Source organism: Pleurodeles waltl, chromosome 4_1 (genome assembly GCF_031143425.1).
Source record: "Pleurodeles waltl isolate 20211129_DDA chromosome 4_1, aPleWal1.hap1.20221129, whole genome shotgun sequence".
Taxonomy (NCBI): domain Eukaryota; kingdom Metazoa; phylum Chordata; class Amphibia; order Caudata; family Salamandridae; genus Pleurodeles; species Pleurodeles waltl.
In genome coordinates this window covers 104285357-104298596 of record NC_090442.1, presented here as the reverse complement: position 1 = coordinate 104298596, position 13240 = coordinate 104285357, and positions in this window count along the sequence as shown.

Genomic DNA, 13240 nt, shown 5'->3' with positions numbered 1-13240 from the left:
ACATCTGAAATAAATAAATATTGAAATTGAGGTGAAAAAAATAACAATTTTTCTTCACGTTTTATACTGTAACTTTTTACTGCGATGTCAGATTTGTTTTAGCAATATACCGTTAAGTCTGCTGGACTCTTCTGATTGGGCGGATATACAGGGCTGGTAGGTTCATCAAGACCCCTAGGTGCCCAGAGCCAATAAATGAGCTGCATCTTGCAATAGGTTTTCATTCTATATCGGGTAAGCAGTAATTCATTTGCTGAAATATAAAGAGTGAAAAATAGGTATCAAGAAAACCTTTGTATTTCCAAAATGGGCACAAGATAAGGTGTTGAGCTGCAGTGGTTATTTGCACATATCTAAATTCTGGGGACCCCATACTAGCATGTGAATTACAGGGCATCTCTGAAATTCATGTCTTTTTTACACACCATCTTACATTGGGAAGGAGAAAATGTAGAGAAACACAATAACACTTGTTTTGCTATTCTGTGTTCCCCCATGTCTCCCAATAAAAATGGTACCTCACTTGCATGGTTAGGCCTAATGTCCAAGACAGGAAACACAACATGGACACATCACATTTTCCCAAAGAAAACTGATGAGTTTTTTGCAAAATGCCTCACTTTGGATTTTGGCCTCTAGCTCAGCCGGCACTTAGGGAAACCTACCAAACCTGTGCATTTTTTAAAACTAGACACCTGGGGGGATCTAAGATGGGGTGACTTGTGGGGCTCTCACCAAGTTCTGTTACCCAGAACCCTTTGCAAACTTCAAACTTTGGCAAACAAAACACTTTTCCCTCACATTTCGGTGACAGAAAGTTATGGAACCTGAGAGGAGCCATGAACTTCCTTCTACCCAGCGTTCCCCCAAGTCTCCCAATAAAAATGGTACCTCACTTCTGTGGGTGGCCCAGGCGCGTGCAATAGAAAAAGACCAAAAACCTGTAGAGATTGAGGGGATAGCACAGCGAGTTGATAAGCACATATTTTTGATTTATACATCTTTAGGCTGACTCAGCTTTGGGGACCCACACGAGTGAGGTATCATTTTACTTGGGAAACTGAGGGAAACACTGGGTCGTAGGAAATCTGTGCTGGAGCAGTGATCCTACAAAGAAAAGTGAGGAAAATATGCTTTTTGAAGCAAATTTTGAGGTTTGCTGAGGAGTCTGGGTGAGAAAAGTTGGGGGATCCACGCAAGCCACACCTCCCTGGACTCCTTGGGGTGTCTAATTAATAAAAATATCTGGGTTTGGTAGGTTTCCCTAGATGAAGACCGCACCTGGGACCAAAAATGTAGGTGCCCCCCAAAACACAGGTAGTTTTGTAATAGATCATTTTGATGCGTCCACATACTTCTGTGATGTTCCAAACACTAAAATTGTAAAAAGAAACACACTTAGAAAATGTTTAAAAGACCCCTCATCCACCAACCAAGGTGGCAGCATGCTTCATCATTGGGTTCCCAACCGACACACCTAGTGTGTCACAGGTGTGCTGGAACGCCTGATTACAACAGAGCAGGTTTTGTCATTTTTACCAAACATACTGGTTGGATTGGGCACAAAGGTGAGTGATGGTTCAGTAGATCAAATTTTATTACCAAGAGATTTCACAAAAATGAAATGCACTTTTAATAACAGAAAGGCAAAAAAATTGAACTAATGACTCACGGCTCATGAGCTGTAAAGCGCGACAATGCAACAACCACTTTACAGTCCATTCACACACCTTTCATACATGACATGCACAAGACCATTCACGCCACCAGCCATGGGCCCAGCACATTACAACACTTTTATCGACAGACAGCGCCACTCAAGGACCCATCACTTTCATACGCCCACATGCCTGATACAGCAATCACACCAGCTGATGAGAGTGTGTGGACTGACGTTTGGCTGGCACCGCCACCCAACTGCCACTACAAGCACACCACCAGCCAATATCCACTCCACAAACACCATCAGCTAAGCGCCACTCCAAACACACTGTCAGTCAATCGCAACTCCACGCACACTGCCAGCCAAGTGCCACTCCACGCACACTGACAGCCAAGCGCCACTCCACGCACACTGCCAGCCAAGTGCCACTGCACGCACACCGACAGCCAAACTCCACTCCATGCACACCGCCAGCCAAGCGCCACTCCACACACACCTCCAGCCAAGTGCCACTCCTCACACACTGCCAGCCAAGCACCACTCCATGCACACTGCCATCATTTGTTTTGTTTTTAAACAACATAGACACCAAATAAGTACAAAACTACAAACACAAAAGCTATAACTGAATACAGGACAGTAAAGTCAACAGTGAAACTGAACATATGAAAATTTAAAACAGCAGTTTGCGCTCAGAGTAGTTCCCAGTAATTCTTCTGTGTGTGGTAACTCCTGAAACAGCCTGTCACACACATCCCAGGATTTGAAGGACAGTCCGGCAGCACATCTTCAGGCACAGACTCTACATTTCCTAGCAGAAAAGTCTTTTTTGGGAGTGGGAGGAATCTGATCAGGAAATCTAGCCACATCCTCCACAACTGCTACTCTAGGAACTCTCGCATGATCCACCATAACAAGGCTCTCTATCACTGACTCCTGAAATAAAAAAAAAAGCATCCTTGACTCAGGGGAACAATCCTTAAACACAATAAACACATTAAAAGTTGCTAGATTGAACAAATAAATAGCCAACTATTTATACCACACGTAAGACTTATAAACATCAGTGTAGGGTTCCAACCTCTGAGCTACTCTATCGACACCACTTATGTGCCTATTGTAATCTAAAATGCACACAGGTTTGCACACTTCAGCAACTTGGCCCCAAACAGCCATAGGTGAATGTTTGAAATGGGGTTTCTGGTTGGCTAGGGTATTCACCTCAGCCAGGCAGAACTTACCACTCTAGTCAGGGCAAGGGAGTTACACGTCCAAGATAACCCCTGCTCACCCCCTTGGTAGCTTGGCACGAGCAGTCAGGCTTAACCCAGAGGCAATGTGTAAAGCGTTTGCACAACACACACAACACACGTGACGCAATATCCCCACCACAAAGGAAACACAACACCAGATTATATGAAAATATACTGTATTGTACAGAAGGCAATTATCAGACCAAACATCACATATCAGTACTACAAACAGTTAGGAGCGCACCTGCCTGACATCCCAGCAATTAATCTGCCCCATTGCATCATGGTAGATGTAGTATCTTCAAAAAACGAACTCCATTAATTTTTAAATATTTCACCTTTAAGTAGGTACAGCCTTTACTGTGCATCTCTGGACACATGTGTTTCTGGGTTAGTCCCTTCTTCAGCAGAGAACATATTTGCGGGGTGCTGGGAATGCTGCCATAAATCCCCCGGTTTCAGTACCTCTTTCCTGGCATGCTGGTGCCTGCTCCAGAGCTCGTCAGCCCAGTAGCTCAAGGGAGCCTTTAAAGTCACAAACAGTTAGGAGCGCACCTGCCTGACATCCCAGCAATTAATCTGCCCCATTGCATCATGGTAGATGTAGTATCTTCAAAAAACGAACTCCATTAATTTTTAAATATTTCACCTTTAAGTAGGTACAGCCTTTACTGTGCATCTCTGGACACATGTGTTTCTGGGTTAGTCCCTTCTTCAGCAGAGAACATATTTGTGGAGTGCTGGGAATGCTGCCATAAATCACCCGGTTTCAGTACCTCTTTCCTGGCATGCTGGTGCCTGCTCCAGAGCTCGTCAGCCCAGTAGCTCAAGGGAGCCTTTAAAGTCACAAACAGTTAGGAGCGCACCTGCCTGACATCCCAGCAATTAATCTGCCCCATTGCATCATGGTAGATGTAGTATCTTCAAAAAACGAACTCCATTAATTTTTAAATATTTCACCTTTAAGTAGGTACAGCTTTTACTGTGCATCTCTGGACACATGTGTTTCTGGGTTAGTCCCTTCTTCAGCATGCCAGGAAAGAGGTACTGAAACCGGGGGATTTATGGCAGCATTCCCAGCACCCCGCAAATATGTTCTCTGCTGAAGAAGGGACTAACCCAGAAACACATGTGTCCAGAGATGCACAGTAAAGGCTGTACCTACTTAAAGGTGAAATATTTAAAAATTAATGGAGTTCGTTTTTTGAAGATACTACATCTACCATGATGCAATGGGGCAGATTAATTGCTGGGATGTCAGGCAGGTGCGCTCCTAACTGTTTGTGACTTTAAAGGCTCCCTTGAGCTACTGGGCTGACGAGCTCTGGAGCAGGCACCAGCATGCCAGGAAAGAGGTACTGAAACCGGGGGATTTATGGCAGCATTCCCAGCACCCCGCAAATATGTTCTCTGCTGAAGAAGGGACTAACCCAGAAACACATGTGTCCAGAGATGCACAGTAAAGGCTGTACCTACTTAAAGGTGAAATATTTAAAAATTAATGGAGTTCGTTTTTTGAAGATACTACATCTACCATGATGCAATGGGGCAGATTAATTGCTGGGATGTCAGGCAGGTGCGCTCCTAACTGTTTGTGACTTTAAAGGCTCCCTTGAGCTACTGGGCTGACGAGCTCTGGAGCAGGCACCAGCATGCCAGGAAAGAGGTACTGAAACCGGGGGATTTATGGCAGCATTCCCAGCACCCCGCAAATATGTTCTCTGCTGAAGAAGGGACTAACCCAGAAACACATGTGTCCAGAGATGCACAGTAAAGGCTGTACCTACTTAAAGGTGAAATATTTAAAAATTAATGGAGTTCGTTTTTTGAAGATACTACATCTACCATGATGCAATGGGGCAGATTAATTGCTGGGATGTCAGGCAGGTGCGCTCCTAACTGTTTGTGACTTTAAAGGCTCCCTTGAGCTACTGGGCTGACGAGCTCTGGAGCAGGCACCAGCATGCCAGGAAAGAGGTACTGAAACCGGGGGATTTATGGCAGCATTCCCAGCACCCCGCAAATATGTTCTCTGCTGAAGAAGGGACTAACCCAGAAACACATGTGTCCAGAGATGCACAGTAAAGGCTGTACCTACTTAAAGGTGAAATATTTAAAAATTAATGGAGTTCGTTTTTTGAAGATACTACATCTACCATGATGCAATGGGGCAGATTAATTGCTGGGATGTCAGGCAGGTGCGCTCCTAACTGTTTGTGACTTTAAAGGCTCCCTTGAGCTACTGGGCTGACGAGCTCTGGAGCAGGCACCAGCATGCCAGGAAAGAGGTACTGAAACTGGGGGATTTATGGCAGCATTCCCAGCACCCCGCAAATATGTTCTCTGCTGAAGAAGGGACTAACCCAGAAACACATGTGTCCAGAGATGCACAGTAAAGGCTGTACCTACTTAAAGGTGAAATATTTAAAAATTAATGGAGTTCGTTTTTTGAAGATACTACATCTACCATGATGCAATGGGGCAGATTAATTGCTGGGATGTCAGGCAGGTGCGCTCCTAACTGTTTGTGACTTTAAAGGCTCCCTTGAGCTACTGGGCTGACGAGCTCTGGAGCAGGCACCAGCATGCCAGGAAAGAGGTACTGAAACCGGGGGATTTATGGCAGCATTCCCAGCACCCCGCAAATATGTTCTCTGCTGAAGAAGGGACTAACCCAGAAACACATGTGTCCAGAGATGCACAGTAAAGGCTGTACCTACTTAAAGGTGAAATATTTAAAAATTAATGGAGTTCGTTTTTTGAAGATACTACATCTACCATGATGCAATGGGGCAGATTAATTGCTGGGATGTCAGGCAGGTGCGCTCCTAACTGTTTGTGACTTTAAAGGCTCCCTTGAGCTACTGGGCTGACGAGCTCTGGAGCAGGCACCAGCATGCCAGGAAAGAGGTACTGAAACCGGGGGATTTATGGCAGCATTCCCAGCACCCCGCAAATATGTTCTCTGCTGAAGAAGGGACTAACCCAGAAACACATGTGTCCAGAGATGCACAGTAAAGGCTGTACCTACTTAAAGGTGAAATATTTAAAAATTAATGGAGTTCGTTTTTTGAAGATACTACATCTACCATGATGCAATGGGGCAGATTAATTGCTGGGATGTCAGGCAGGTGCGCTCCTAACTGTTTGTGACTTTAAAGGCTCCCTTGAGCTACTGGGCTGACGAGCTCTGGAGCAGGCACCAGCATGCCAGGAAAGAGGTACTGAAACCGGGGGATTTATGGCAGCATTCCCAGCACCCCGCAAATATGTTCTCTGCTGAAGAAGGGACTAACCCAGAAACACATGTGTCCAGAGATGCACAGTAAAGGCTGTACCTACTTAAAGGTGAAATATTTAAAAATTAATGGAGTTCGTTTTTTGAAGATACTACATCTACCATGACGCAATGGGGCAGATTAATTGCTGGGATGTCAGGCAGGTGCGCTCCTAACTGTTTGTGACTTTAAAGGCTCCCTTGAGCTACTGGGCTGACGAGCTCTGGAGCAGGCACCAGCATGCCAGGAAAGAGGTACTGAACCCCACGGATTTATGGCAGCATTCCCAGCACCCCGCAAATATGTTCTCTGCTGAAGAAGGGACTAACCCAGAAACACATGTGTCCAGAGATGCACAGTAAAGGCTGTACCTACTTAAAGGTGAAATATTTAAAAATTAATGGAGTTCGTTTTTTGAAGATACTACATCTACCATGATGCAATGGGGCAGATTAATTGCTGGGATGTCAGGCAGGTGCGCTCCTAACTGTTTGTGACTTTAAAGGCTCCCTTGAGCTACTGGGCTGACGAGCTCTGGAGCAGGCACCAGCATGCCAGGAAAGAGGTACTGAAACCGGGGGATTTATGGCAGCATTCCCAGCACCCCGCAAATATGTTCTCTGCTGAAGAAGGGACTAACCCAGAAACACATGTGTCCAGAGATGCACAGTAAAGGCTGTACCTACTTAAAGGTGAAATATTTAAAAATTAATGGAGTTCGTTTTTTGAAGATACTACATCTACCATGATGCAATGGGGCAGATTAATTGCTGGGATGTCAGGCAGGTGCGCTCCTAACTGTTTGTGACTTTAAAGGCTCCCTTGAGCTACTGGGCTGACGAGCTCTGGAGCAGGCACCAGCATGCCAGGAAAGAGGTACTGAAACCGGGGGATTTATGGCAGCATTCCCAGCACCCCGCAAATATGTTCTCTGCTGAAGAAGGGACTAACCCAGAAACACATGTGTCCAGAGATGCACAGTAAAGGCTGTACCTACTTAAAGGTGAAATATTTAAAAATTAATGGAGTTCGTTTTTTGAAGATACTACATCTACCATGATGCAATGGGGCAGATTAATTGCTGGGATGTCAGGCAGGTGCGCTCCTAACTGTTTGTGACTTTAAAGGCTCCCTTGAGCTACTGGGCTGACGAGCTCTGGAGCAGGCACCAGCATGCCAGGAAAGAGGTACTGAAACCGGGGGATTTATGGCAGCATTCCCAGCACCCCGCAAATATGTTCTCTGCTGAAGAAGGGACTAACCCAGAAACACATGTGTCCAGAGATGCACAGTAAAGGCTGTACCTACTTAAAGGTGAAATATTTAAAAATTAATGGAGTTCGTTTTTTGAAGATACTACATCTACCATGATGCAATGGGGCAGATTAATTGCTGGGATGTCAGGCAGGTGCGCTCCTAACTGTTTGTGACTTTAAAGGCTCCCTTGAGCTACTGGGCTGACGAGCTCTGGAGCAGGCACCAGCATGCCAGGAAAGAGGTACTGAAACCGGGGGATTTATGGCAGCATTCCCAGCACCCCGCAAATATGTTCTCTGCTGAAGAAGGGACTAACCCAGAAACACATGTGTCCAGAGATGCACAGTAAAGGCTGTACCTACTTAAAGGTGAAATATTTAAAAATTAATGGAGTTCGTTTTTTGAAGATACTACATCTACCATGATGCAATGGGGCAGATTAATTGCTGGGATGTCAGGCAGGTGCGCTCCTAACTGTTTGTGACTTTAAAGGCTCCCTTGAGCTACTGGGCTGACGAGCTCTGGAGCAGGCACCAGCATGCCAGGAAAGAGGTACTGAAACCGGGGGATTTATGGCAGCATTCCCAGCACCCCGCAAATATGTTCTCTGCTGAAGAAGGGACTAACCCAGAAACACATGTGTCCAGAGATGCACAGTAAAGGCTGTACCTACTTAAAGGTGAAATATTTAAAAATTAATGGAGTTCGTTTTTTGAAGATACTACATCTACCATGATGCAATGGGGCAGATTAATTGCTGGGATGTCAGGCAGGTGCGCTCCTAACTGTTTGTGACTTTAAAGGCTCCCTTGAGCTACTGGGCTGACGAGCTCTGGAGCAGGCACCAGCATGCCAGGAAAGAGGTACTGAAACCGGGGGATTTATGGCAGCATTCCCAGCACCCCGCAAATATGTTCTCTGCTGAAGAAGGGACTAACCCAGAAACACATGTGTCCAGAGATGCACAGTAAAGGCTGTACCTACTTAAAGGTGAAATATTTAAAAATTAATGGAGTTCGTTTTTTGAAGATACTACATCTACCATGATGCAATGGGGCAGATTAATTGCTGGGATGTCAGGCAGGTGCGCTCCTAACTGTTTGTGACTTTAAAGGCTCCCTTGAGCTACTGGGCTGACGAGCTCTGGAGCAGGCACCAGCATGCCAGGAAAGAGGTACTGAAACCGGGGGATTTATGGCAGCATTCCCAGCACCCCGCAAATATGTTCTCTGCTGAAGAAGGGACTAACCCAGAAACACATGTGTCCAGAGATGCACAGTAAAGGCTGTACCTACTTAAAGGTGAAATATTTAAAAATTAATGGAGTTCGTTTTTTGAAGATACTACATCTACCATGATGCAATGGGGCAGATTAATTGCTGGGATGTCAGGCAGGTGCGCTCCTAACTGTTTGTGACTTTAAAGGCTCCCTTGAGCTACTGGGCTGACGAGCTCTGGAGCAGGCACCAGCATGCCAGGAAAGAGGTACTGAAACCGGGGGATTTATGGCAGCATTCCCAGCACCCCGCAAATATGTTCTCTGCTGAAGAAGGGACTAACCCAGAAACACATGTGTCCAGATATGCACAGTAAAGGCTGTACCTACTTAAAGGTGAAATATTTAAAAATTAATGGAGTTCGTTTTTTGAAGATACTACATCTACCATGATGCAATGGGGCAGATTAATTGCTGGGATGTCAGGCAGGTGCGCTCCTAACTGTTTGTGACTTTAAAGGCTCCCTTGAGCTACTGGGCTGACGAGCTCTGGAGCAGGCACCAGCATGCCAGGAAAGAGGTACTGAAACCGGGGGATTTATGGCAGCATTCCCAGCACCCCGCAAATATGTTCTCTGCTGAAGAAGGGACTAACCCAGAAACACATGTGTCCAGAGATGCACAGTAAAGGCTGTACCTACTTAAAGGTGAAATATTTAAAAATTAATGGAGTTCGTTTTTTGAAGATACTACATCTACCATGATGCAATGGGGCAGATTAATTGCTGGGATGTCAGGCAGGTGCGCTCCTAACTGTTTGTGACTTTAAAGGCTCCCTTGAGCTACTGGGCTGACGAGCTCTGGAGCAGGCACCAGCATGCCAGGAAAGAGGTACTGAAACCGGGGGATTTATGGCAGCATTCCCAGCACCCCGCAAATATGTTCTCTGCTGAAGAAGGGACTAACCCAGAAACACATGTGTCCAGAGATGCACAGTAAAGGCTGTACCTACTTAAAGGTGAAATATTTAAAAATTAATGGAGTTCGTTTTTTGAAGATACTACATCTACCATGATGCAATGGGGCAGATTAATTGCTGGGATGTCAGGCAGGTGCGCTCCTAACTGTTTGTGACTTTAAAGGCTCCCTTGAGCTACTGGGCTGACGAGCTCTGGAGCAGGCACCAGCATGCCAGGAAAGAGGTACTGAAACCGGGGGATTTATGGCAGCATTCCCAGCACCCCGCAAATATGTTCTCTGCTGAAGAAGGGACTAACCCAGAAACACATGTGTCCAGAGATGCACAGTAAAGGCTGTACCTACTTAAAGGTGAAATATTTAAAAATTAATGGAGTTCGTTTTTTGAAGATACTACATCTACCATGATGCAATGGGGCAGATTAATTGCTGGGATGTCAGGCAGGTGCGCTCCTAACTGTTTGTCACATATCAGTACTATCCTGCTACCTTAGCAGTTGTCAGAACGTTACACATTAGTTACTCTGCAACCTAGCAGTAGTCGCACATAACACACAGGTTACTCAGTATTCTGCAACATAAGCAGTAGTCAGGAAAACACGTTATTACATCACAGCACTTGTCATAAGAATATCATACAATACCCATAGTAGGAACATTAGAAAACATACGGCAAGTTAGAAAAATATATTAGCAAGCATGTCCATAAAAGGAACATTTGCATACACATATGTAAAAACATCAAACGCAGGTAGGTAATATATGACAAAAGTCTGTAGAAAGAACTTTGGATTGCAACTATATTGGTCCTTTAAACAGTACCTGGTTTAATGAAGGCACCTCCAGTGCCTAGAAGGCGAACAATGGGGCCCCCGGCGCTCCTATGCGCAAAACGGGGGCCTCCCTTATACTCTGGGGTCAGAGGAGGGCGACATGCACCTCCTCTCTTTTATAGACAGGCCCCTCCGGGGACCGTGATTACTGGAGGCCCCCGAGGGTCTCAACCGGCCCTCACGAGGGGGGCCAAAGCCAGCAAAAACAACTTAGGGCAGGAGGGGGGCACCACGCACCCCCTCCGGTTTAATGACAAGCCCCTCCCGGGACCCGCGATCTCTGGGGGCCCCCCAGGGCCTCCACTGGCCCTTCTACCAAGGGGGAGGGCCCACAATAATGCCCGTTTTACCTAACAGCAGAAAAGGAGCGTCCTGCTCTTAACGCAGAGGCCGGGGGAAGGGGCCACTCCCTGCGCCTTCCCCTGGTCCTGCCGTGAAGCCACAAGAAGATCAGACCCCTCCTGGGTCCCGAGCAGACACTCGCCTGCACCCGATGCAGTGCGAGTTTTCTTCCAGCTTCCCGGGCTGCTGCGGTGATCTTATTTAAAGGGGCACAATGCAGCAAGGAGCCAACGAGCTCCCAAGGCTCCATAAGCACGCTGCAATCTGCGCTATGGCAGCCGCAACCACGGAGAAGCACCCCTCGTGAAGAAATGGATGCATGGGTCAGGGGCCACAGCACCCTGCCCCTGGGGAGCAGAATATTAAGACAAGGTCCTCAGGTGGAGGGCCCAGCTACAGGCCAGCACAAGGGAAAGGCAGCAAGTGGCAAGTCCTTCACAGTGACCAGGCAGGTCACAGGTCAGCACAGCAGCAGCAGTCCATTGCGGTTCCTGGTGAGTCCTTTTAGCCTTTGGTGTCCAGTTCCAAGATGATTCCAAGAGTTTCCAAATTGTGGGGAAAATTCCCCTGTACTTATAGTCAGTTCTTACAGTGTTTTACAATGGAAGGGAGAGGAGGTTCCAGCCAGTTACAACTGGATCTGGGAGTGCCCCCTCTCTCCTTTCAGCACAGGCTCCAAACATCAGTGGGGGGTTAACGACCCTATTGTGTGAGGCCAGGGCACAGTCTTTACAAATGCAGGTGTGCCCCGCCTCTCCCTTCTCTCAGCCCAGGAAGACTATTCAGTATGCAGATGCACCTCTGTGACACCTCCACCCTCCCTGTGTACAGGCTGTCTGAAAAGTATGCACAAAGCCCCAACTGTCACTCTGCCCAGACGTGGATTGGAGTCAAGCTGCAAAACACCAGAGTCATAAGCACAGATAAATGTGCACTTTCTAGAAGTGGCATTTCTGTAATAGTAATAAAAAATACACCCACACCAGTAAGCAGCATTTATTATCACCATCACAACCATACCAAACACGCCTACGCTACCCCTCATAAATCAGACAATACCCCTTACACATAAGGCAGGGCATTTCTAATGCAATCCTTTGAGAAGGCAGCACTCACAGCAGTGAGACACCAAGTTAGGCTGTTTGTCACTACTAGGACAGGCCATGCAATATGGCACATGTCCTGCCTTTCTACATACATGGCACCCTGCCCATAGGGCTAGCTACGGCGTACCTTAGGGGTGACTTACATGTAGTAAAAGAGGATTTCTGGGCCTGGCAAGTAAATTTAGATGCCAGGTCCCTGTGTCAGAAAACTGCGCACACAGGCCCTGCGCTAGCAGGCCTGAGACAGGGTTGAAAGTCTACTTCAGTGGGTGGCGCAAGCAGCGCTGCAGGCCCACTAGTAGTATTTAATTTACAGGCCCTGGGAATGGAGATACCACTGTACAAGTGACTTATAGGTAAATTAAATATGCCAATTAGATATAAGCCAATCATACCAACTTTAGATGGGAGAGCACTGGTCAATAGTGATAAAGTGCTCAGAGTCCTAGAGCCAACAGCGAGAGGTCAGAAAAACCAGGAGGAAGGAGGCAAAAAGACTGGGGATGACCCTGCGTAAGGCAAAAAGTCCAACAGTGAAGTACTCCCATCATGGATGGTAGTTAGCATGTACACATCCCTCCTGCCTACAAATTTCAGAGCGAGCAGCTCATCTTTCCGTAAAGCACTGCACTGTCCCATCTCAAGTTTTTTACAGACAAGCTCCATTGGATAGCCATTCCAGTTACAGCGGATTGTGCCACGAGCAACAGTGTCCACTGTGAACAACTCCTTGAACAACTGAACTCCAGTGTAGGCAATATCTACATACAAACAGTCGTCTACCAAGTTCCCACACAATTTTCTCACTAACTCCAAGAATGGGCTGACAACCAGGGGGTCAATACTGGAATCCCTACCAGGGTAGACACAGAAATTATAAACATATCCTGTACTATTTCAGACAGAATTTACAATTAAATTCCATACCATGTCCTCTTGCTAGGAATGTACTGCCTAAAAACCAAACAACCCTTGAACAAGACCAAAGACTCATCCACACTTATTTATTTGCCTGACACATAGACCTCTGAAAACCGATCTACAAAATGATCAAGGACAGGCCTAATCTTAAAAAGACGGTCACCATCGGGGTGATCTTGTGGCAAGGCTAAAGCATTGTCAACAAAATGCAGCATCCGAAGAAGAAGCAAATACTGATTACAAGTCATAGTTGCAGGAAATATAGCCGTTGCCATCAAGGGAGTAGTAGACCAATAAGAAGCCAGTGACGGCTTCCTTAGCAACCCCATCAAAAAAGTCAAACCCAAGAACTTTTTCATCCCTTCCAAATTTGTGGAAATCCACTGGATAGCT